General features: G+C 40.0%; 1 long non-coding RNA gene across 2 annotated transcripts in view; it reads right to left on the bottom strand.

Annotated features, from left to right (window-relative positions):
* Positions 1 to 18,285, bottom strand: part of LOC108713920 — a 48,046-nt gene extending 29,761 nt beyond the window's left edge. The window contains exons 1-3 of one of the 2 annotated variants that reach the window (XR_001935241.2): positions 17,957 to 18,285; positions 17,259 to 17,299; positions 16,914 to 17,008 (exon numbers count right to left, since the gene is read on the bottom strand). This is a non-coding gene — a long non-coding RNA (uncharacterized LOC108713920). The remainder of the gene's footprint in view (positions 1 to 16,913; positions 17,009 to 17,258; positions 17,300 to 17,956) is intronic. The other variant, XR_001935242.2, reaches the window with a different exon arrangement.
* Positions 18,286 to 27,396: the final 9,111 nt, after the last annotated feature.

Here is a 27,396-nt window from a genome sequence, read left to right as displayed (position 1 = left end):
AGTACCTAGATACGATAGGTCACGTCCATACCATATGCCAAAATGATCCATCCCTTTCTCCACACCTTTTACATGTGGGGGAGGGTATATTCCCCATTTTGGAGTTTGTTAGGGGAAGGTAAATAATCATCAAAAATTTGTACTGGATACGCCTGTCTTTTGAGCTAATCAGAAATTGGTAGAGTCTGTTGGTTGCCTCCTCCCACTGATCTTCACTCAGGTTGGGTATGTCTATCTGCCACTGTCTATAGACTGACTGGAATGGGGGGGGGAGTTGGTGGATTGTAGATGTGCATAAAGATGGGAGACCATTTCGGTAGGATCCTCTTTTGTTAATTGCGTCAGCAGCCCTGGCTCTCCCATCTCCAGCTTACATGACCCAAATTGAGCCATATAGATGTGCCTCAACTGTAGGTACCAGTACATGGGTAGATCTGGGGTTTCAATCTTATCCCTTAGCATGGCCATGTCTATAAACCTTAAGTTTAGTATTATGTCTCCCAGATATTAAGTATTTTTCAAGGTCGAGAACCAGATGGCCTCTGATTTGTAAAAGTGTGGCAGGTGGAAATTTCTCCAAAGAGGTAACCCTGGGTAAATGGTAAATTTACTTTTGGTTAGTTTCATGGTGGCTACCCAGGCGCATATGGGCCTGTCATGCAGGGAGGCTGTGGGGAGTAGTCTCTCGGTTTTCTAAAAAGATAGTTGCCCAGAGCTTCCAACGACCCCACCAACTGGGCTTGAAGAATCATGTTTAGGTCCTGCGATAGTCACCAGTTAATATATGGTTTGGTTTATTTTGACCTTCGTCTTTGTATGTAAATAGATGTGCTGTGCTAGGCCTTATTTTTTGGCCTTATTTTCCAACCATTGACCTTTTGGAATCCAATTTTGTCTGTTGTTTTAGCCATTTGGTCATAAAACTGGAAAATGGTTATATAAATGGCCACCTTAAGATAATGACCCAATTTAAGAACATTCATGCAGTTTGTTAATCCCCATAGGCTCCAAAAAGGTGAACCCCATTATGCCTCATTACTTTAAACCTCACAAACTAACTTTACTTGTATTACTGGGGTGTGTGCAAATGTGTGTGTGCACCACCTAAAATGACCCATTTAGGCCAATGCCCCTCTTCTACACAAACTTTTAGATTTAAATTTACCTAGTACAATATCATTGTCTTATAAAGCCAGTGAAATGAGCATAGCTTATAATTTAATTGCTAAGTGATAAAACATACCTTAATTAAGACAGAGAAAACAGTATCACAACATTTTCAATATGTGGCACCACAACATTCTTAGCATGCAAGTTACATAGTTGTTTGCCCACCCCGCAGTCAACTTTTCGTCATGCTGCTTACTCTTCCATGTAACAGAGAGATTAGATATACCTAGATATGTGCAGTTATCTTGGCACTGGGAGAAACGATCAGAAGAGTTGAGTCATATTATTTCTGTTAAGGTGGGATGAAGCAATCTGCTTTGGTGCAAAAAAAAAAAATGCATTTATATATATATATACAGTGGTGTGAAAAACTATTTGCCCCCTTCCTGATTTCTTATTCTTTTGCATGTTTGTCACACAAAATGTTTCTGATCATCAAACACATTTAACTATTAGTCAAAGATAACACAAGTAAACACAAAATGCAGTTTTTAAATGAGGGTTTTTATTATTTAGGGAGAAAAGAAATCCAAACCTGTGTGAAATAGTAATTGCCCCCTGAACCTAATAACTGGTTGGGCCACCCTTAGCAGCAATAACTGCAATCAAGCGTTTGCGATAACTTGCAACGAGTCTTTTACAGCGCTCTGGAGGAATTTTGGCCCACTCATCTTTGCAGAATTGTTGTAATTCAGCTTTATTTGAGGGTTTTCTAGCATGAACCGCCTTTTTAAGGTCATGCCACAACATCTCAATAGGATTCAGGTCAGGACTTTGACTAGGCCACTCCAAAGTCTTCATTTTGTTTTTCTTCAGCCATTCAGAGGTGGATTTGCTGGTGTGTTTTGGGTCATTGTCCTGCTGCAGCACCCAAGATCGCTTCAGCTTGAGTTGACGAACAGATGGCCGGACATTCTCCTTCAGGATTTTTTGGTAGACAGTAGAATTCATGGTTCCATCTATCACAGCAAGTCTTCCAGGTCCTGAAGCAGCAAAACAACCCCAGACCATCACACTACCACCACCATATTTTACTGTTGGTATGATGTTCTTTTTCTGAAATGCTGTGTTATTTTTACGCCAGATGTAACGGGACGCGCACCTTCCAAAAAGTTCAACTTTTGTCTCGTCTGTCCACAAGGTATTTTCCCAAAAGTCTTGGCAATCATTGAGATGTTTTTTAGCAAAATTGAGACGAGCCTTAATGTTCTTTTTGCTTAAAAGTGGTTTGCGCCTTGGAAATCTGCCATGCAGGCCGTTTTTGCCCAGTCTCTTTCTTATGGTGGAGTCGTGAACACTGACCTTAATTGAGGCAAGTGAGGCCTGCAGTTCTTTAGATGTTGTCCTGGGGTCTTTTGTGGCCTCTCGGATGAGTAGTCTCTGCGCTCTTGGGGTAATTTTGGTCGGCCGGCCACTCCTGGGAAGGTTCACCACTGTTCCATGTTTTTGCCATTTGTGGATAATGGCTCTCACTGTGGTTCGCTGGAGTCCCAAAGCTTTAGAAATGGCTTTATAACCTTTGAAATTGAACTCAGGTGTGATAAACCACAGTTAAGTTATTTTTTAACAAGGGGGGCAATCACTTTTTCACACAGGCCCATGTAGATTTGGAGTTTTTTTCTCCCTTAATAACGTAAACCTTCATTTAAAAACTGCATTTTGTGTTCAATTATGTTATCTTTGACTAATAGTTTAACGGTTTTTGATGAGCAGAAACATTTAAGTGTGACAAACATGCAAAAGAATAAGAAATTAGGAAGGGGGCAAATAGTTTTTCACACCACTGTATATATATATATATATTTTTTTCTCTCTTAAATGTTTGTCCATTCTATCCCTGTTTTCTTGCTTTATATTGCACTCGGGGTGCTGTGTCTTGGGTGACACCAGGCGTAAATACATCCCTGTATGCAGTTACACATGGATGTAAATTGTTTCCTTTTTCCTGTCTGATGCATGTTTCTACACACACAATAGGACAATCATCTAATATCATGGCTCCAAACTATTCTAACCAAACACCCTGTAACTGGGACACTTTTTCACATCTTGATTTGTAAAGAAATGAGGAGAGCACTCTGCAAGCAAATAATGCTATGGTTATCTTTTTATTGCTTGACTACTTGTACACGACATGTTTCGGGCCTATATGCCCTTTATCAAGTGTGGTTATCTTTTTATTGCTTGACTACTTGTACACGACATGTTTGGGCCTATATGCCCTTTATCAAGTGTAACACTTTTTCCTGAACCAAGCGGGCGGAGCGTTTTGGGATACCATACTTTCTGGATATCACTTTTTCACATCTCTAATGGTAACCATATGGTGAACAGTTTGGAAAATATTGGCCTTACTGCCCAACAATGCATACCTCCAAAATGTCCCGTTTTTCCCTGGACAGTCCTGGATTATTACTGAGATGTCCTGACTTTCAATATCAATATTGATATTTGATCTCCTGCACTGAACAGCCAAAAAAAGATACAAAGTTTCTAAAACTTAATTGGCTTTTGACAGAGCCCAGAATACGTGGCAAAGCAAAGAAACAATTGTAACCATTCAAGATAAGCAGGTCTCTTGGAAAAACTGTGACTTGCAGCTTAAAGGGCAATTGCACTTTCATTAGAAAAACTGTAATAACACATAAAAAACACAGAAATGTGTTCAAAATTTAATAACCTACCAAATTTTGTAAAATGAACACGGTAAGTAGAGATCGTGGCCACAAAAATGGGCATGGTCAAAGCATCTTTTTGTCCCTCTTTCTGTTTCCAAAATGTTGGGAGGTATGCCCAACAATGGACCTTTTGAAATTGAAATCAGTCTGTTGGGTTAGCCATTTGGTCAAAAAACTAGAAAGTTGTTATCTAAATGGCCTCCTCAACACTTGGACACAATTCAAGAGCATTTATGCAGTCTGTTAAGCCCCATAGTTTCTAAGAAGGTGAGCCCCATTGCACACCATTACTTTAAACCTTGCAAACTAACTTTACTTGTATACAAGTATAGTTAAACATTTCCACACAAACTTTTATGAGATCCAGATACAGCTAGTACAGTCTCATTGGCTAATAAAGCCAATTAAATGAGCATAGTTTATAATCTAATGGTTGATTGATATAGTATAGCTCAATAAAGACAGAAACAACAGAATCCCAGCGTTTTCAAAATAATTGTTAACATTGTTAAGCATGCAAGTTATTTAGTTGTTTTGCCCATAACGCAGTCAACTATCCCCCATGCCGCTCACTCTTCCATGCAACAAAGAGATTAGATATACTAAGTTATGTGCATTCATCTTGGCACTGGCACTGGGGAAAGACAGCTCTGACAGGCAGGATGCATTGCTTTGTTTGAGGATTTTTATCCTCTCACATAGATTTATGACCATTCTTGTCACAGCAACCACAAAAACACTGGATAAGAATTGTTTACTGCAGGGGTATGTAGTTGAAGTTGCACATCCAGCTTTGATTATTTTTTAGCACATGTCTTGATTTCATGCTGGCTCTTAGAAATTTCCAGTGGAATATGTGTTATGCAGACTTCAGGCAGGAAGGGATTAAAGTAATATTGATTAAGTGGGAAGGGCAGCATGCACCAATGTGTATATCTCTTGATCACAAATACCACAATGCATATTGTCTTTGATCTTTATTTACTATATAAGTCACTTTGCTCCATCACAACATCCTCATATGCTTTAGTGTTTTGGACTGTTTGGGTAGAACCCCCAATGTATGACATCCCATTCTCAGGAAGAAGGGGCTTCAAAAAGAAATGTTGATATACTACATGGGGCAAATTTACTAAAGAGCAAAGTGGGCTTTTCTAGTGAAAACTTGACAAAATTCGCAGGGACATTGCCAATTTACTTAAAGGCGAAGATAACAATTCGCTAGCGAAAAAGCTCAGGGCTAGAGAATTTTCGCTCAGGAGAATAATCGTTAATCTTCAAATTTATCAAAGTGTGAACTTTTCAATACTTTACCCTTTGCTTCGAAATTTAAAATTGAATGGATGTCTTTACGTATATGTTGCAGCAAATACATTACAATTCCACTGTTAATTAAACATGTCAAGGGAAACTTTATAAAGACAATAGAGTAGTTATAATGCCCTACACATGAGCCCACTGTATAGTTAATGTCCATATGTTAGAAACTGTATGGGGGAAAGGGTTACACAAAAAAAGATTTTTTAGGACTTTGGCAGCCTATCACTCTGAAAAAAGGAAAAGAGGCCATGTTTTTTGGACTTTGATGCATTTTCCGCTCATAGAATATAATGTAAGTGACAGAAGATTGAGGAAAATCTAGCTACTTTAATGCACTTAACCTGGTCTGAGGTGAAAAAGGCAACTCTGTTGAAAGAGGTAACGTTCAGTAAAGCCCGCATTTTAGTGAATTTGCGGAGTACCGTCCGCTCGTCAGAGCAAAAAGTCGCCTGGCAATAGAGTGCGAATGACTGCTAGCGCCAGTCTCTTTTGCTAGCGAATTGGCGCCTGCACCCATTAGTAAATTGCGCTTTCCCAACGGGTGGCAACACTGGCAAAAAGTCGCTAGCATTAGCCACTTCGCCCTTTAGTAAATCTGCCCCTATAAGCGTTTTGTCACCACTTTTTTTATGGTAAAAATATTTGCAGTGAAATTTTGCTGCAGTTTCATGAAAAACCAAATGCTGAAGGAGAAATATGCAGGCTTTTACCACAAATCCATGCCTGGATAAAAATTTAGCTCATTACTACTTGTTTCCTATAATGATATTGGGTAAATACCATAGAATTTGCTTTAATAAAGGAGAGGATTTTGAGAATGGATGGTGAGCCATCACGAGCAGAAAATTATCATCTAAATGTTGCATAATTATTTGGGTGACAGATGTCCTGTTATGACATTCCCAAACACATGACATTATTATTGGCTTCACCACAGCACAGCTTGCTTACTTCAGCTCTTGGCTTTATCACTATAAGACATCAAACTTAAAAAGTCACAATTTTAGCAAAGAAAGTAACCGATGTGTGCAAGATTTATCCTTATTTGCTGTGTATTTCCAGTGTGAGTGTGGGGCCCGGCCCCTAAGTCCAAATATTAATACAGTTAGCAGAGCCACATTGTTAGCCGCATTGTTAGCCACTAATGATTTGAGTCACAATACTGCTCCACTGGCTGCAGTGGCACTTTGACTGATTAGAAGGGACCCCCACAAGATCTGCTGCCCTTATTTATGCCATTTTCGACTGATAAGGTCAAGTCAAAACCAAGTGGTGAATTACCATAGGGTTCCTAGGGGAGAGTCGATTTCACAATTGTACAAATAAATTATTTTTGGCAAGAAATGTCCTATTTTATAAGAGAAATATGTTCGTTCTATAGTCCTTTAGAGAGCCATGAATCACATTTTGCCCCTGTTTACCTCCCTGTGTAATGACTGGACCCATTGTATTCTACACTTACTACGCTTATTTGTTATATTTTGTTTGTAAACGTTTGCCTTTGTGCCCTATTCAGCTTGAATGGCTGTCCCCATGTATACAGAGCAGCTAAATTACTTAAATTGTAGTAGTGTTTCTGAGGCAAAAACACATTTGTTGGGTGGGGCCGTGATGCCAGTGGGCAGGGCCATGATGTAGATGGGAGTGGCTGTGACATCAGGGTGGGGCTATGATGCAGCGATCGGCGATTGGCCGATCGCAGTGTCAATCAAGGGAATCCTGACCGGATTTCCTTATTAGGAAAACCAGGCAGGAAGTTTTTACTCAGGCAGCCCTACAAAATACCGGGTCAAAATCGGACAGGTATAAACCCTAGCGAGGTTACAGTACATAGCATTTAAATACATATAGAGCATTAATTTTTTGGTATTAATGGTCCTTTAATTTTCAAACAGGGCAAGGCAGCACAACCTCAACTTGATTTACTGAAGAGAAGGTTTGCAGGACAGTTTCATTCACAGTTTGTGGTATTGACTTTCCAATAAGACCCCTGATAATCATTTAAGGGTAGAATAGCATAGAGCAGGGGGCAGGTGGCAGAGCAAGGAGTCCATGCTGAAACACATCCGACTGCCCAAAGTACTTTTAATCCACCCTTGCAGAAACCTGACTGCCACACATTACTCCTTAGAGAAGAACTAAATAAAGAGGGGGACAAGATGCCAACTAAAACAAGAGTGCACAAGTCAGCCAAGGTCATTTTAATAAATGGATAAAAGGGACATTTGCTCAGGGCCCATTAGAACTGGGGAATCACTATCACTTAATGGCTAAATTTTGCTTAATGACTTAAAAGAAATGGGGAATATTGGATATGGATTTTTAGTCGTTTGGGGGAAGTATCTTCCTGTATACCTCTTTCTCAGCAACAAAATCAGAGGGTTTAGTGGGCCAAGACACAACTCCGTTCATCTGTGTATTACATTTGTAGTTTGGCTCTTGTTGCTTTGTCCTTTAGTGCATGTATTGTTTGCTGTCACAAAAGGCTAACAGCAATTAGACCATAATCTTTCAGAGGCAGGGAATTTATATGAAATGACAATAAATGACAATAAATAGCATTGTATTTTTTTATGGCAACCAGAAATACTTTAAAGAGATGCAAAGCCGTTAATGAGCTTTGGTCATACTTCAATTTTCTAGGGCTGGAAGTCATACCAGTGACATACCAGAGTTGTTTGGTACACCTACCCACACTACCTGGTTGCTATATATATATATATATATATATATATAGCATCCCCGAAGTATCCATCATAGTTAACAATTCCACTATCACCCCCTCTCCCCAGGCCCGGTGCCTTGGGGTTATCCTAGATTCTGCCCTGTCATTCACTCCTCATATCCAGTCACTTATTAAATCTTGTCACTTCCACCTAAGGAACATATCCAAAATACGATCATTTATCACCCAAGACGCTGCCAAAATTCTTATTCACTCTCTCATCATATCGCGTCTAGACTACTGTAACTCTCTTTTAATTGGCCTCCCCCTCCAGAGACTGTCACCTCTCCAGTCCATAATGAACACTGCTGCGAGGCTCATACACCTCAGCAACCGCTCCTCCTCTGCCTCGCCATTCTGTCAATCCCTGCACTGGCTTCCGTTACCTTTCAGAATCAAATTCAAATTAATGACACTGACTTTCAAAGCACTTCATAACTCTGCCCCACCCTACATCTCTAAACTCATCTCTATATACTCACCCACTCGCTTACTACGCTCCTCTACTGACCTGCTACTCAACTCTTCTCTCATTACCTCCTCACATGCTCGCATTCAAGACTTTGCAAGGGCTGCACCCCTCCTCTGGAACGCTCTCCCACGGTCTGTCCGACTTTCTCCCAACCTTTCTACTTTCAAGAAATCTCTGAAAACGCACTTCTTTCGAGAAGCCTACCCTCACTCTGCTTAACTACCAAACGCAATACCACATTTCTCACCCACTTAATTCGATCTTGCCCACTCCCACACCTTGTGTATTACTCCCTTCCCTTTAGACTGTATGCCTATGCATAGGGCCTTCCTCACCTTTTTGTACCTGTATTGATTGTGATGTTTGTTACTCCATATATTCTATGTATGTAATTCATGTGATGTAGTTGTATAATCACATTTACTTTACAGTGCTACGCAATATGTTGGCGCTATATAAATACATGTTAATAATAAAATAAAATAATAATATATATATTCGCAGCAAAAATATTTCCTTCCTGAATGCTGTTGTGTAAACGTATATATATGCAAGAATGGCCTATTCTCAATTCTCTCTGCTCCCTTTCTTTTCCTATCATGTTTAGCACCCCCTTCCTTCCTGGTGAAAACATTTTTATTTTCAAATAGCTCTCTCTCTCTATATATATATATAAAAAATAAAAATATGAAAACATTTTTATTTTCAAATAGCTCTCTCTCTCTCTCTCTCTCTCTCTCTCTCTCTCTCTCTCTCTCTATATATATATATATATAGAGAGAGAGAGAGAGAGCTATTTGAAAATAAAAATGTTTTCACCAGGAAGGAAGGGGGTGCTAAACATGATAGGAAAAGAAAGGGAGCAGAGAGAATTGAGAATAGGGCATTCTTGCATATATATACGTTTACACAACAGCATTCAGGAAGGAAATATTTTGCTGCGAAATAGGAAAAAGGAGAAGAAAGCTGTGGAATTTGGAACGTGACATTTGGTATCATGAGAAACAACATAAATGATGAAAGATGCCTAGGATGAATTAAAGTAAAAATGTGATTGGTTATCATGGGTTACTGCCCAGTGTTGATAAACGAGAACCATTGTCTTTGCAAAAGGTCTGTGGGGGTCAAGTTAGTTCTAGTTACCCTATTTTACTGATCAATCTTAAAATGGGAACTCAACAGAAAACCCCTTTTTGTCACATCAGCTTTAGTGTACAAAGCAGATACTGTTTGATAATGAAATATTTTCCATAGAAGAATACATATAGTAAACAAAAACACTCTATATACAGTATTGTGCTTATGTGTGGCATGACTGTGTATCGCACTCAAATAGGTTTGTAGCCACACCATTTTCTAAATAATATGAGTAGGCACTTGGATTGCAGGTATAGTGATGTTGTGTTTAATGCAATCTCTGAGTCCCACAGAAGCGCAACAGAATTTGCAGTCTCCTACACTTGCTATGAGTTTTTGGCTGCTGCTATCCTGTTTTCTACTACTAGTATATAGGTCCCTATAATGACAAGAGGTGCTGCAGTCGTTATTGCCGCTGGGTCAAGATCTGAAGGAACCCTATGGCCAAAAAGAATTGCTGTTCAATGTACATACGATCTTGGCAAATAATAGCAAGTTTTAATGGATTTAGGGCACTATTGGGGTAGGGTTCTGTGAGCAGTATTATTACTTCAGCAAGAAGCAGCCACAGAGAGATTGTCTAGAGTAATATTATAATGGTTAACTACATAGTAACAAGTTAGGTTAAAAAAAGACACGTCCATCAAGTTCAACCTTTTAACCTGCCTTACTGCCAGTTGATCCAGAGGAAGGCAAAATACCCATCTGAAGCCTCACCAAGTTGCCTCAGAGGGGGAAAAAATTCCATGCTGACTCCAAAATGGCAATCAGACTAGTCCCTGGATCAACTTTGAGCTATCTTCCATAACCCTGTATTCCCTCACTTACTAAAAAGCCATCCAACCCATTTTTAAAGTTAGTCTAATATATCAGCCTGCACAACTGATTCAGGGAGAGAATTCCACATCTTCACAGCTCTCACTGTAAAAAAATCCCTTCCTAATATTTAGCTGGAACCTCTTTTCTTCTAATCGGAATGGGTGACCTTGCGTTAGCTGGAAAGACCTACTGGTAAATAAACCATTAGAGAGATTATTATATGACCCCCTTATATATTTATACAGAATTATATTATCACCCCTTAAGCGCCTCTTCTCCAGCGTGAACATCCCCAATTTGGTCAGTCTTTCCTCATAGCTAAGATTTTCCATACCTTTCACCAGCTTAGTTGCCCTTCTCTGTACCCTTTCTAATACAATAATGTCCTGTTTGAGTGATGGAGACCAAAACTCTACGGCATATTCTAGATGGGGCCTTACAAGTGCTCTATACAGTGGAAGAATGACCGCTTCCTGCTGTAAATCAATGCCCCTTTTAATACAGATCAAAACTTTATTTGCCCTTGATGCTGCTGACTGGCATTGCTTGATACAGCCAAGTTTATCATCTACAAGGACTACAAAAATGGATTTGCCTAGTGCAGTCCCATTAAGGGTATACGTGGCTTGGATATTTTTACATCCCAGGTGCATGACTTTACATTTATCAACATTGAATCTCATTTGGCACTTCGCTGCCCAGTTTGCCATCTTGTCAAGATCGTGTTGCAAGGATGCCACATCCTGGATGGAATTAATTGGGCTGGATAGTTTTGTGTCATCTGCAAACACTCCCCTAAGTCATTAATGAACAAGTTAAATAAAAGTGGACCCAATACCGAGCCCAGAGGGACCCCACGAAGAACCTTACTCCAAGTAGAAAATGTACCATTAACAACCACCCTCTGTACCCGATCCTGTAACCAGTTTCCTATCCATGTGCAAACGACTTCATTAAGCCCAACAGACCTTAGTTTAGAAAGCAGTAGTTTGTGGGGCACGGTATCAAACGTTTTGGCAAAATCCAAATAGATCACATCTACTGCCCCTCTGTCCAGCATCTTACTTACATTATCATAAAAATCAATCAAATTTGTCTGACATGACCTATCCTTCATAAAGCCATGCTGATTGCTACTCATAATGCCATTCACTAGGGCAACATTTTATATGTGATTCCGTAGCAAGACTTCAAATAATTTGCCCACCACAGATGTCAAATTTACTGACCTATAATTGCCAGGCTGAGATCGTATTCCCTTTTTAAATATTGGGATGACATCAGCTTTTCTCCAATCCATATGTACCATACCAGATGAAAGCGAATTTGAGAAAATCAAAAATATGGGCCGGTCTAAAACCGAACTAAGCTCTCTTAGAACCCAGGGGGTGTTTGTCATCAGGCCCTGGTGCCTTGTTTACATTTTTAATTTTTATTAAAGCTTTATACTGTAAATCATATCCTGAGTCAGCCACGGACTAGATTGGGCTGAACCATCAGTGCAGCTATGAATTGAACATGGGATCTCAGACCCCTCTATTGTATTTCAGAAAAGAATTGATTTAGCACATTTGCCTTGTCTGTATCTGTTACAACCATACTGGTACCATTATCGTTTTACTATTAATTTACTTACAAAACTTTTTGGGATTAGTATTTGCCTCAGCCACAATGCACTCCTCATTACCTTTCTTTGTCTTCCCGATTGCTGATTTACAACATTTATTATAGTGTTTATATTCATTAAATGCAGCTTCTGACCCAATAGACTTGTAGTTTCTAATTGCCTTTCTCTTCTTTCCTGTTAACTTTTTTACTTCTATATTAAGCCACATAAGGTGATACAGTGGGGCAAATTCACTAAGATGCCAGGCGCAACTTCGCCGCACTTCGCCGCACTTCGCCAGGCGAAGTTTCGCCAGGGCTCCGCAAATTCACTAAAATCCGAAGTTGCGCACAGGGGTAGCGTAAGGTTGCGAAGTTGCGCTAGCGTTGATTCGCTATATAAAGCGAAGTTGCGCTAGCGAAGGCTAATTTGCATACGGCGCGAAATTCAAATTTCAATGGAGGAACACGTATCTGCACTACAAATGCCTAGAAAACCTTCAAATCAGCACATAAAAATTTTATTTTGCCCTACACATGTGCCCACTGTCTAGGTAAGTTGCCATGAGTCAGGAAATGTAGGGGGGAGGAAGGGGAGCCCCAAAAAAATTTCGATCTTTTTCAGCCTATCACCCATCATGTAGAAAACACGCCAGCGTTTTTTGGGACTTAGAAAAAAAATTGACTTTTTTTGAAACAATCCCTATCTACTTTATTGCGCTTCGCCAGGTCTGAGGTGGCGAAGGAAGTCTAGCGTAAAAGGTAGCGTTCACTACACTGCGCAAGTTAGTGAATTTGCGTATTTTCGTCGCTAGCGAAGATTCGCCTGGCGTTAGGTTGCGAAGTAACACTAGCGAAACTACGCCAGCGTTCGTTAGTGAATTTGCGCAGCAGCGAAAATGCCAAACGCTAGCGAACTAACGCTAGTGTTTAGCGCTTCGCGTCTTAGTGAATTTGCCCATTAGTGCTTCTACATTTACTCCTTAAGGGAATAAATTGAGAACAGTAGCGATTTAATATAGTTTTAAATGACAACCATTTCTGTTCTGTGTTTTTAACTGAAAACATAATGCCCCAATCTATGTTCTGAAGGGCAGCTCTCAAGGCACTAAAAGCTTTTCTGAAATTCGTGGTTTTTGTTGTCCCAGTGTAAATTTGTTTTTTGCACCAGACATTAAAAGACATCACTTTATGGTCACAATTACCCAGGGGTTCAATGACTTGCATATTTGCTACACATTTTGGGTCATTAGAGATCAATATATCCAGAATAGCATTTTTTCTGGTAGGCTCCTCAACAACTTGTGCCATTAAATTGTCATGCAACAAGTTTATAAACTTGTTCCCATTAACTGTCCTACCAGTACTGTTGGTTCAGTCAATATCTGGGTAATAAAATCCCCCATTATCATTACTTTCCCCAAACTAGCAGCCTTTTCTATTTGCATCAGGAGCTTAGCCTCCTCCTCCTCACTTACATTAGGGGGTCTATAGCATACGCCTACAAGTAATTTGCTGGACTATTTACAATTGGTGAAGAACTCTACCCATTAGACTGCCCACTCATTTTCTAACATCAACTCTTGTTTAAATCAGCTTTTAAATCCTGTCTAACAAACAGACATACTCCTCCTTTTCTATTGCCTCTATTCCTCGGAAATAAAGTATAGCCGCTGATATTAACTGCCCAGTCATGTTATATTTAGATTTTATATTTAGAAATACACAATATTGTTTTTATAATTTTGCAGGGATACTGTAATTGTATCTAGGGTTGCCACCTTTTTTGAAAAAAAAAACGGCCTTCCTATATTCTTGCTGTTTTTTCCTATTAATAACATTGGCATCAAGCATCATTACATACAGGCCGGTAAAATACTGGCCAGGTGGGAACCCTAATTGTAATAGGATGGATAGGGTAGAAAATTTCTCTGGCATAAAATTATTTTATACTTAAAATAATTTTTTTAAACTTTTATTGTCCGGCCCCAGTGCCAGATCTCCTGGTGTGACCCAGACCTAGAAATGCCTGCCCAACTTCAAACCAAGCTCCCCAAGGCTCTTCCCTGTCTAGCTGTAATCCTATGGCATACCTACCCTGGCCTGCTATATCATGGGGTACATATACAATGAGGTTTACAGCAAACCTGCATTTTACATGCTGTTGTGGGCTGGTACTTACTATGAGATAAGAGTATGCCAATTATAGCATTTATTTGCAGGCCCAGATTTGTGGCGAGGCCACATAGGCCCGGCCCTAGGGTGGCACATTTTTGAGGGCGGCATGCTGCCCAGCCGCTCTAAGGGGAGCACTGGGGACAGGCTGCTTCCCAGTGCTCCGGGGCATGCATGCTGGCGTCTTGCGCCTGCGTGCGGTAGTGCGGGTGGGCCTAAGGACGCCCACCCAGCAAATCTAGCGCTGTTTATTTGGTAAAGGTTTATGTGGCTCCCCAACACCTTCTACATTTACATATGGCTCATGGATACAAAAGGTTGGGGGCTTGTATGTTAAAACACAATATGCTGTTGATTAATCCACAATAGAATTGTTTCTGGGTATTTGGGAATATCCTACTACAGTATTTGTCCTCACAAAGGATGTGCTGCTGGCCTATTTTCTGATAATGACTTACAGATGTGCAGATTTTCATGGAGGTCAGAGTTCAACAGGACTGACCCTATAAGCACAGTCATGTATGATAGGGAAACAAACCAAATACAAGCTAATGATAATATACACTGATAGGGAAAGATACAAAACTTCATGTTATGCAATGACACTGTTTGCCTTGAAATAGCCCTGGTACTACCTGAGCACAAACCCTTTCCGCAAAGTAGATCAATCTTTATTCACCAGCATATTCATCAACACTCTATAGCAAAGTTTATTTATTGCTCTACTTATTTTCCATGAACTGCTCCAGTAATCTACATACCGTATGTTGGGGGGCAGAGCATATTATAATGACGTCACAGAAAGAATTCCAACAAGAAACAGAACAGTTTTTGAGTCATAAAAGTCTTCAACAGGGCATGCAGACAGCATGTTTTAGCCATTTACACTAGTAGATTCTTGGACTGTTTCAGTTTGTATATAGCCACCTTTAGAGAAATGTCTGGAAAAAAAATTATTTATGAATGCCCATATAATGTCCAGTAGTCCATCTATGTCCCACCACATTGTAAAAATGTGCCCAGCTGGTTTTTAGTGTGTGGGGAGGGGGCATCTACACAGACACTGATAGCGAGAGAGAAGAACCAGGCTGCCTTTGCCCCTCTGTGACCCCTCACTGTCCCTGTATATTCAGTTGTTGGGGCTGTCGACTGGTCTTTTCATCTGCTGGATGGCCACCAGTGCAGTATAAACAAAGGAGAAAAGCAGACAGAACACCAATCACTATAAAGGCAATACTGTTTGCTCTCTTTTGATTCTTTGTTTCTGGTTCAGACAAACCATAGAAGATACTTGGGTCTGATAAACTTTTACTTACAATATAATCAATTGGTATTTAAATTAAATATTGGTGCATTGCAGCAGCTGTCAATATAATAGACACACATACAATGTATTCAGGTCTACGGGTGAACTGGTCCAAGTCTGTGCTCTTCCCGATAGATCTGCCACCACAAGGGATGCCAGCTCAGATCCACGCCCTTAAGTGGGTATCCACGTTCAAATACCTGGGAATTTGGATTCATGCAGACCTTAACAAATGCATAGATCTAAATCTAAATCCCATTATCTCATTACTAGAAAACAAAACCGAGGCATGGCCCCGGCTCCCTTTGTCCCTCCCTCATTTAAAATGATCATGCTCCCAAAACTAATGGTATGTTTTCAGAGAAGCCCCGGTGACAATTCCTAACAAGTTCTTGACTCTGACTCTATACTGGAATAAAGAGCGAGCTAGAATCTCCCTTAGATCACTCCAACTCCCTACAGACCAAGGTGGACTGGCCGCCCCAAACAACTTGCTTTACTATACAATTAGTAAATGCCTGGAGATGGGCAGCACTCCAGGAGCCCCACGAAGCTACAACCCTAGAAGCCCAAATAGTTGGCTCATATGAGGAACTCAAAATCATGCTGTATAGGGGCACTAAATACACAAGCAAGACAACCCCGCTCATGAAAGCAACAGGGCATGCTTGGAAATTTGCCCAAACCCTTTCCCCCAGGACATGACAATATTGTTCATGATTCTCACCAATATGGTGTAATCCTAAACTCCCACACATGGCCGTACTCTGGGCCAAACATGGGATTAAATACATGTCGGACATAATAACGGAGGGTAAACAAATGGATTTCCCAGAACTCAAGCAAAAATTCTCCCTCCCTAATAACATGTTATTTCAATAATTTCAGCGTTGACACGCTACAAACTCCCAATTTGGTAGCTAAATCATCAACTTGGACCCAGCGAGGATTGAAACCTGGGCGCATAACCCTGGCTTAAAGAAAACTTTATCCCAATTTTATAATTGCTTGGCAGTGGCAGGTGGCCCCGTGCTACATAAGCTTCACAGCAAATGGCAAGGCGACATCCCAGGCATCACAGGGGAGATCTGGCAAGAGATATTGGAGACAGCAACCCAAGAACTAATATGCTCCAGACATAAACTGGCTCAATTAAAACTTCTACATCAAACCTATCTCACCCCAAACCGTCTACATAAGATAAACTCGGACATAAGCGAGAATTGTCCCAGATGTAAGGGGGGCCCTGCAATATGATATGGACGTGTCCTTTCGCCCATAGATTTTGGTCTGCGGTCACACAAGTGATTAGAGGTAGGCTAGACATACCAATTCCTCTGGACCCGACAATACTTTTACTCAACCAAGTTGAGGAGCTGTCCCCCATGAAAGCAGTACAAAACCTTCTATCCCTACTCTGCATGTATGCCAAAAAAAATAACAATCGCATAGAAATGGAATACTTAAAATTTTTGTTTGCTACAAATAAAAAATACAAACTCTTACCTTACCCCTCTCCCATTGCTACATTGGGTCATAACTTGGACTTTCTGCCATGGATTCTGGACGAAGGGATGTCGTCAGCTTTTGGGGTTCAGAACCTACAAATTAGGCATGTACTTTCGTCAGTCAATACCCCAGCGCTCATAGAAGGCAACAGATCAGACTGGGATAATAAAGACCATTGGAGATTTCTCCAAATACAACATCTGCTACGAAGTGATCCCGTGCTCCAGCAAGCTAAAATTCCCCTGACAGAGCTAGAATGTATCTATGATAGAAAAACAATTCAACCCCATTTGATCTCTATGCTCTATAAATTACTGATACAACACAAATATCCCAACTTACCTAATTACACCCGAATCTGGGAAGAGGAACTCCAAGTCAACCTGCAAGAAGAAGAATGGGAGAAAATCTTTAGACTGACAGCGAAATGCTCTATTAGCAACTCTTTTCAGGAAAACTGTTATAAAACGCTCTCATATTGGTATAGGACACCCATTAAGCTTTTCCAAATGCATCTATCCACTGATAACAAATGCTGGAGATGCCATATGGAACCTGGAAGTATCTCTCCTATTTGGTATTCTTGTGTAAAAATGCGAGGGTTCTGGGATGATGTTCAACACGCTTGTAGGGAGATCCTGAGCTGCCAAATCACCCTATCACCCCAACTTATACTGCTCTTCCATACTGATAACTCTGATTATGTTCTTCATCGCAGTCTATTGATTCAATTGTTATTAGCAGCTAAAATTCTAATACCTAGACATTGGAGAGATGTTTCTCCTCCTACTCCTGAAGAATGGATATCTAGTGTTAATGATATTTATATAATGGAAGAACTCACCGCTTCCCTTTCCGGGAAAACGGAAAAATTTATGGGCGTCCGGCAGCCATGGGTCTCCTTCCTCAATGTTCATAACCAACTGTGAATGTGTCTAGGATTACTTGTTATTTAACGCCTCCGCTTGATATGCCTTGCTTCTTTACCGTATGTATAACCATGAGATATTGAGCTACCTCTTGATTCAATATGCACTTACCTCTACTCACCTTTTCACTCTTCCTTCTTTTTCTTTTTCCGTGTCTCTTGTAGTCTTATGCCTTATTTCGTGTTTATTGAAGGATTATTGATACTCCTTGTATTTTTGCTTGTTTTCACTACTCAATAAAAGCTATCTGAAATACAAAAAAAAAAAAAAAAGAAATGGAATACTTCAGAAGGCCCAATGCAGGCACTATACAAACTAACATACATGAGCCCGGGCTGCCCACAGAAATTTGGCTAGGCCTAGAGGAAGAGGGCTGATATCTGTCCAAAAACACCTCAAATGTTGCACCTCCCACCTGCACCAGACACAAAGAAACCACACCCAGACACAACTCCCAGTGTTTCTAACAACGCAGCCCTAAGTAAGAAATGACACAAAAATATAGGTTGATTGTACTCAATGTTTATTTTATTGTTTGGTTTTGTTCAACTAAACATATATACAAAATGTAACAAGATAATTACAGAGAGTTATTGTATTTGAGAAATTTTCAATAAAAGAAATATAAAAAAAAAAAAATATTGGTGCATTGGGGGCCTCTCCTCTCCTGTGAGAAATCAGGCAAATGAAACTTTTGTGAAACCATATATACACCTCAATTGATTATCTGAAAATTAAATTTCAGCCACCTGGTGAAGCACAGTTGATCCAAATTATACAAATATCGAACCAACTGAATTTTTTTTCAGTTCCCCAATCAGCCAATACCAAAAAGGTCCTTTATGAACATTATAGAGGGAAGACGTAAAATAAATATAGTGAGGGCTGTATCTAACATTTGTCCCTGGGTCCGGCTGTAGGGGCCCACCCATGGGTAACTATATGTTAGACAGGTCTGGACTGGCAATCTGTAGATGTCAGAGGCCTGCTGTAAGATGCCATCCACAGTCACTATTTATTGTGCTGGTAAGAACTGAACTGTACTGCAAACTGGAAATGCCAGGGCCTATTTTGAATCCCAGGTAGGTGGGATGGTAGAAATCACAATAGAAATTCCCCCAACCTGGCCGCCGGATACTTGCTGTAAAATCTGGAGAAAAAGCTGATGGGCGGACGGATACCTGAAGGTCTTGTGATTTGATGTGATTTAGACAGAATAGTTTCAGTTTGTTCTGCAATGATGAAAGGCATTGTTGTTACTGTTAGTATTGCTTGGGACTGCTATGTAACAAAGGCAACAACATTGCTTTCCTGCACTGTGATTTAAATGCCTTATTTAAAGAATGATTGTCTTTAAAGGAGAAGTATAGTTTACCTAAAGAAACAGGCTAGACATGTTGTACATTATGTTTTGGGCTTCTGTACCAGCCCAAGGCAACCACAGGCATTTAGCAGGGAAGATCTCTGCCCATAAAAATGCCCAGTAACTCCCCATCTTATTTTCTGCTGCTGCTGTCACTTACTGAGTTTAGGGACCCACTCACAATATACGTACACATAGAATAGAAATGTCACAATATAAGGCCGATTAGTAATTAATACAGATAATTACTATATGGCAGCACAGAAACCAGTGCAACTAGCATCAGAATTTAATAGTCAGCCTTGTAGCATCAGTTTATATTACAGACCAACCTCATTTTCTGCTTGATAATAAGTGACAACCCCTTAGCTTAGCTTCTCAACAGCTACTCAGACCCTACTGAGCATGTGAGTGTCACAGACACTTTCCAAGATGGTGACTCCCTGTGACAAGTTTGAAGTCCTGGATCATTGCTGCTATTGAGAAGCTGAAATGTTATGCTGGTGCAACAAGTTCAGTATATAAAATATGGCATTTTTAGCCATATTCACTTTTAGGGTTTAGTTCTCTTTTAAGGCATGAGTATTAAATGTATGGCCCAAAATGCTGTTGGACTACAACTCACCAAATGCTGGCAGTTGTAGTCTGTCCTCTCCTGGCATTGAGCAACAATTAGTTTCTCCACACTGCATTTTCCACCCATTTGTACAGCTGAATGCAATATGAACTCTGCCACTTTATAAATAATTAAAAATAAGTAGGGGAATATCTGACAAAAGTGCATTGTCTGATTCTGGTTTCAGGGATTACAGCATAAAAGGCCTGCACAATGTTTACTGAGAGCTCAGCTTTCTTTTATATTTTGCCAAGGTACATCTGAACTGCAGAGCTTTTCAGCCCTCCATGGCTACTTATCAAAGACAAATGGCAGCCGTGGAGAAACCATGTATGTGGCTGTGATGGGAACAGGGCAGCATTTGGGATGTTTAGCAAATTAACAGCACAGTGTGAAATCAAAGCAGGAAACTGAAGTGACAGTAATGGGGGGGGGGGTTAGATAACATGGGGACCATATGGGGGAGGGTTTGGATACTACATCCAGCTCTCTGAGCTTATGTTTATAAACAAAAATTTTTAGTATATCACAAGAATGTGTTGTACCACAGGTCACAGTCCATTGTCTGCAGTAGTAATTGTAACAATATAATATAACAGGTCCCTTGGGAAAAGTTAAACTGATCAATGACGCAAAGATCTGATCGTACGAATCCTCGATTGGAGATCTCCGGTGGAGATCGGTTGTTTGGTCGATTGGACAGGTTAAAATTGGACAGCTGTCGGCTGCCGATAATATCTCTGCATGTATTGCCAATCGTACGATTTTCAGGGAGACTGTCACTAGCTTTGGTTGGACATAACTTTTGTTGTAAAACACAGAAATATGTTCGAAATTTCACAACCTGCCAAATTTTGTAAAATGAACATGATAATTACGGGGTTTGACCGCAAAAACGGGCATGGTCAAAAAAAATTTGCCCCTCTTTTTATTTCCATAATGTTGGGAGGTATGGTAGCACATAGGGAGCAATTAAGTGGGCTCACCCTTAGGGTGAAGGCACACGCTCGGATTTGGGGACATTACTGCCTCCCACAGGCTAGAATGTAAATCGCCAGCGGGATGGCATTTGGCGCGCCTCGTTTTCTGAAGTCGCCCAAAGTTTCCTTGTGAGGCGTGTGCCCTGATAATAAAAGCCAATTGGGTTAAGATTTGTAGTGACCATATATATTCTTGAAAGTCTGTGTATTTGGATACACACACATTATCCTTTCTGCACTTGACATAATGGGGTGTGGTAATATTTGCTAATAGAAGTTATCCTCTATTCCTATAAGTCTAACCCAATGCCAATGTAAGGTGAAATATGGGTGAAAAAAGGAATTTGTTGTCCAACAGCAAATACTGCTGGAACTCCAGCAATTATCAGGTATGGAGAATATAATCAAAACTTTTGCCTCTGTTGCTAAACTATGAGGCTGAAAGCCTAAAGCCGGCCATAGAAGCAAAGATCCGATCGTATGAATCGAGGATTCGTACGATTTTGGGACCGTGTGTGGAGAGTCCCAACATTTTTCATCCGGAGGAGATCGGTCGTTTAGTCGATCGGACAGGTTAAAAGATTTCTGTCAGCTGCTGATAATTTCTCTGCATGTATTGCCGATCAGACGAATTTCAGTGGGAGATTTTGTCGGACATAACTTTCGTACGATTGCTGTCAGGGGCAGAACATCGGCTGATCTGTTCTTTTCTACTTCATTTGATCGGAATGGTTAGTGGCAGGTCAAGAGATGGTGAAGTCCGAACGTACGATGATTTGTACAATCTTATCTTTGCGTCTATGGCCAGCTTAAGCCTCTTTAGGGCCGAAAGCACAGGAAAAATGGCCAAATCTGACTAACATTTCAGTTAAAAAAAGTATTTTTTAGTAATAGACACATTCCGGAAGCTAAAAGTTAAAGCAATTTTTATGTTTTCATAAATATATAGCCTTGTTATGGGGAAAGGCAGGCCCCAGAAATACCAGGGGTTTGATCCATATAAATGTTTGCTTTGATCTGTAGATTTTTTAATGGATAAAGAAAATTTCATTAGCCATTACTGGCTGACTTTCAAGTGTTCCCAACTGTAATTTACACACATTACTTTTGAAATGTAAATCCGATTATCAACTGAGATTCCCTCCCCCCCCATGGGTCAGTAAAAGACACATTCATGTCATCTTTTCCACATCAGCCAGAGAATCCTGAAGTATCATGCATCACATGAGACCTTGCTGCTATTGAATTTTAATTCCTGACTTTACACTTCTACAAAGAAGCTGTTGATATATTGCAGTGGAACAATAACGGTGGGAAAGTAGAACCTACCCTGGATTTTGTAGGAACTTGAATTCCCAGCACTAAGCGTGCAGAGCACAGAGGAATTTTGGAAGCTGCAGGTTAGATGCAGTGCCACAGGTTGTCACTCCCTAAAGTAAACATTTCTTCCTATAACATGCATTCCTATGACACACATTCCTATAGCATACCTTCCAACAGCACACATTACTATAGCACACATTTCACTGTATTCCTCTGCAGTAGTTGGTGATCTCAGATCCTGGGCAGTACTGAAGTCTTGGGCTGCTGTGCAGTATTTAAAACCCCCTACTTCATGACTTTTTTAACCACATTATCATAAGTGACTAATGCCATGAATGTGGTTAGGAAGTTCATCTTGGAAACTCCTGCCCTACATACCCTATGTTTTTCAGCATGCCAAACGATATAAAAATTCACAACATTTTAGAACTTACTAATCATTCTATGAATATGGTACCAAAAATGCATTTGTATTGGAGATCTCACTGCCTTTGTGTATTCTGGCAGGAGAAGTTCCAGCTGCATGTCTGGCTCTTTATAAATGAGCCCAAGCTGTGAGGCTGTTGGAAACAACATCAAAGGGACAGGGAGCAATATGTTCTCACGAGCCACTGGTGAGGGATCACTATCTCAACTGTATAGGTTTAGCACAGGCACAATCAAAGCTTTAACTTCAGCTGTATCGGGTCATTTCATGGAAAAGTTGGACAGAACTGAATAGAGCATCAAAGTGTAGATGACTAAAACCATGAATTGCTCTTATGTATATATGGTATATCTATATCTACTGTATTTTGCTCTACTACATTATCCATCCTTACCCTTCCTGCTTACATCTGCAGCACTATGTGGCTCCTACATGTGCCCCCTTAAAGAAGAACTAAATCCTAAGAATTAATGTGGATTAATTAATTAATTAATTAATTAATTAATGTGGCTATAAATGCCATATTTTATACTATCTCAACTGTATAGGTTTAGCACAGGCACAATCAAAGCTTTAACTACAGCTGTATCAGGTCATTTCATGGAAAAGTTGGACAGAACTGAATAGAGCATCTGCAGCACTATGTGGCTCCTACATGTGCCCCCTTAAAGAAGAACTAAATCCTAAGAATTAATGTGGCTATAAATGCCATATTTTATATACTGAACTTATTACAACAGCCTAAACATTCATCTTCTCAATAGCAGCAATGATCCAGGACTTTAAACTTGTCACGATCTTGGAAAGTGTCTGTGACACTCACATGCTCAGGGGGTTCTGAGCAGCTGTTGAGAAGCTAAGCTTAGGGGTTGTTTCAAATTATCAAGCAGAAAATGAGGTTGGTCTGTAATAAAAGCTGATGCTACAGGGCTGATTATTAAATTCTGATGCTAATTGCACTGGTTTCTGTGCTGACATGTAGTAATTATCTATATTAATTACTAGTCAGCCTTATATTGTGACATTTATATGATATATATGCGCATCGGCCCCTAAGCTCAGTAAGTGATAGCAGCACATGTGCAGTAAATCAGCAGAAAAGATGATGGGGAGCTAATGGGGCATCTTTGGAGACACAGATCTTTACTGCTAAAGGGCTTGGGTTTCCTTGGGCTAGTACAGAAGCCCATAGCATAATGTACAACATTTCTAGCTTACTTCTTTTTAACGGTAGATTTTTATTTACATTAACAAAAAGACAAAATAGACAAATCATTAAACTCAAAATAATTATCAGTAAGGAGTATGTAGTTTCTAAGTCACACATACAAGCAATTAAGCAATTTGTCTGACTCTGTATGTACCTTTTGTTTTGTGGAGTATCAAGTCACATGCCTCTTCTTCCCCATAGTGGGAAATGCTAATGGAGTGTTTCGCGTTGGGACTAGATGTGCCCTATTTTAAATAATGATTCCATATTTAATCTGGTCTTTTAGCCTACTTCTTTAGTTAGGCTTTAGTTGTCCTTTAAGAACAGCTCCTGGTATATGTACATAAGTAAAACAGAAATATTTAAACAAATCTTTACAACTAAGCTGCAGATTGTATGGCATTTCCAAATACCTCCACCTGTCTCCAGTGGTTATAGTGACTAACATCAGATAGCCTACCACAAAGGCTCTACTAATTGTACAAATAACATGATGTCCTCAGTTCACTTTTAGGATATTTCTAAATGTTTTATAACCTATTCGCTTGATATGCCACAAAATGTTTTATTCACAACATTCTCATATTCTATCCTGGCTTTCCCTCCGTACTAAATCTAATACTGTAAATGTTACAGTCAGACACATTAATTTCACCAACAGAATTTAATCTGTATGAATCGCTAATCTTATTCCAAAATACTCTTCTATTTGCCATCTGCAATCCACCAATTAACTTGTGCTATATATGACTTTCCTTAGATTTTCTCATTCAATAGGGCTCATTTTCTTATACAGGGCAAATTTGCACCAGGTAACCCACAGCAACCAATCAAAGATTACATTTGTTCAGATAGCTACAAAATAAATCATGAATGTTAAAATTTGATTGGTTGCCATGGGTTAATGGACAAGTACAAATTTGCCCACCCCTTTCAGCATAGCACGTGTGGAATTCTCTGCCTCACTCATTTAGATTCTTTCCAAGCTTCTGGGAACTGAACCACTACCAGACACAAATCTATGTTTTAAATTCCTGCCGCCTCCTCCTCGAAAATGGGTTTGCTTATCATTTCCAGTATACCTGTTTATAAATTGCCTTGCAGAATAATATTCTTTATAATAATATGAGATCTAACTGTCAGGGTTCTATGTACCACTTTGATTGCAAGCTCTTCAGGGCAGGATTTTCCTTGCTTCTGTCTCTCTTACCACTGTAATTTATATTAATTTATTACAGCGCTTGTCCTCACTGGGTGTAATTCTATTTACAGCATTGTAAATTGTACAGTGCCCTAGTAGAGCTATATAAATAGTTATACATTCATATTTACACCAAGTTAAGTTTCCAAGTCTATCTCAGGTTTTCCCTCAGTTGTACAGAGACAAACGTGTTTTGTTTGGATATAAATAACTATTCATGTGGTTGGCAACTGTGAGTCTCCTGGCTGTGTGAATCATTCTGTGCAGTAAGAACACAATTAAGATGCAAAAAGAAATGATATTTATATCCAAAACTTTTAAGGATAGTGATCATATATTGAAGAAGGGGCAGTGTTAATATTCATTTGCAAAACATGTCACCACAGTTCTGTGCTTGTATAGTTCTAGTAGCTGAGCTCATATCTGTATCTGCTTTGAGAATGGGGTTTTTGTTGATGGCCTTATTGAAATTGGTCCTTTCATGCATTGGTCTTTTGGGGTGCCCCAAACTGGGGAGCCACATTCAAATGTAAAACTTATTAGGGAACAACACAAGAATTAAAATATTTCTGGGGGAAGGGGGTGCCAGAAAGGGTTGTGATTTGCTATTTGGTAGCCCCTATGTGGACTGACAGCCTGCAGGAGAGTCTGTATTGTAGTGCGCATGGTCAAAAACTTGACTCCAAGCCAGGATTTGAAAAATAAGCACCTACTTTTGGCCACTGGGAACAACATCCCAGTGGTTGGCGAGCAACATGCTGCTTGTGAGCCACTGGTTGGAGATCAATGGTGCAGACCAACCTTTTTTGCCTTTTTTTCAAATGTGAAAAGAGTCGGAGAGCAACAGAAGCATTAAAAAAGTCCTTGGGGATGTTAAATAAGGGCTGTGATTGGCTATCTATGTGGGCTGGCTGCTTACAGGAGGCTTTTTGGCAGTACAACTGGTTTTTACGCAATCAAAATTTGTCTCCAAGCCAGGAATTCAAAAATTAGCACCTGCTTTGAGGCCACTGGGAACAACAGCCAAGGGGTTAGTGAGCAAGATGTTGCCCATGAGCCACTGGTAAGGGATCACAGGTGTAGACAGAGCAATTGCCTTGGGTCCTGCACATTGTGTGGCTCAGCATAACAGCAGTTCTATTGTCATTGTAGCATTGTCCAGTTACTGGAGCTTTTTTGGGCCTCCAACCCATACTTTAAGAATCCTTAATATATATATACAATTGTAAACATTCCCTTAAAGGACAAGGAAAGTTAAACTAAAGAAGTAGCTAAGAAATGTTGTACATTATGTTTTAGGCTTCTGTACCAGCCCCAGGCAAAGACAGCCCTTTAGTAGTAAAAATCTGTGCCTCCAAAGATGCCCCAGTAGCTCCCCATCTTCTTTTCTGCTGATTCACTGCACATGCTCTGTACTGCTGTCACTTACTGAGCTTAGGGACCAAGTCAAAATACATGGAAAGATCAAAATATCAAAATACTCAAAATATACAGTACACATAGAATATAAATGTCACAGTATAAGGCAGATTAGTAATTAATACAGATAATTAGTACATGGCAGCACAGAAACCAGTGCAATTAGCTTCATAATTTAATGACCAGTCCTATAGCATCAGCTTATATTACACGCCAAACTCATTTCCTGCTTGATAATTAGTGACGACCCCTAAGCTTAGCTTCTCAACAGCTGCTCAGAGCCCACTGAGGATGTGAGTGTCAATGACACTTTCCAAGATGGTGACCCCCTGTGACAAGTTTGAAGTCCTGGATCATTGTTGCTATTGAGAAGCTTTAGGCTGGTGCAATAAGTTCAGTATATAAAATGTGGCAGTTTTAGCCCTATTCATTTTAAGGGTTTAGTTCTCCTTTAACCAAGTAGATGCAACTATGCCATTAGACGGCTGGAAATGTTTTGCCAGGAAAACAGGCAGAGTTTCTAGTTCTACCAATATGATCCATCATCTGGGACTTTTATTTTGACTTTGAGACCCTTGTAGAAAAGCCTTCAAGCATGTGGGATATGTTAACCATGGATCAATGCAAGATTGAGTAGGAGTCTAGATCAGAGATATACCTTAAGGAGGGGGCTTTGAAAATCAGAGGAGAAGAATTCTGTGACTTTATTCTAAACATTTGGGTGGCAGCCACGAGTGTGATTTCAGCAGACTTTGTCTGAGACAAAACACACCCTAAACCTGTGTTTTAAATTAAGACAGTTATGGTGAAATACAGACTTAAGCTGGCCATAGATGTAAAGATTTTTAAAAGATCCAATCATTATTGTGAGACCACGAATATTTCGAAACAATCGTTTAAATGTACGATGTGTCCATCAACTAAAAAGACCATTTCAGGCGATATTGCCAGCAAAACTGAAGAGTAGCTGCCTGCTTGTTCCTGCAGACATAGATAGATTGCACTGGGATCA

Source organism: Xenopus laevis, chromosome 4L (genome assembly GCF_017654675.1).
Source record: "Xenopus laevis strain J_2021 chromosome 4L, Xenopus_laevis_v10.1, whole genome shotgun sequence".
Classification (NCBI taxonomy): Eukaryota; Metazoa; Chordata; class Amphibia; order Anura; family Pipidae; genus Xenopus; species Xenopus laevis.
Note: the sequence above shows the minus strand (reverse complement) of the source record. Positions and strands in the feature narration are given on the sequence as shown.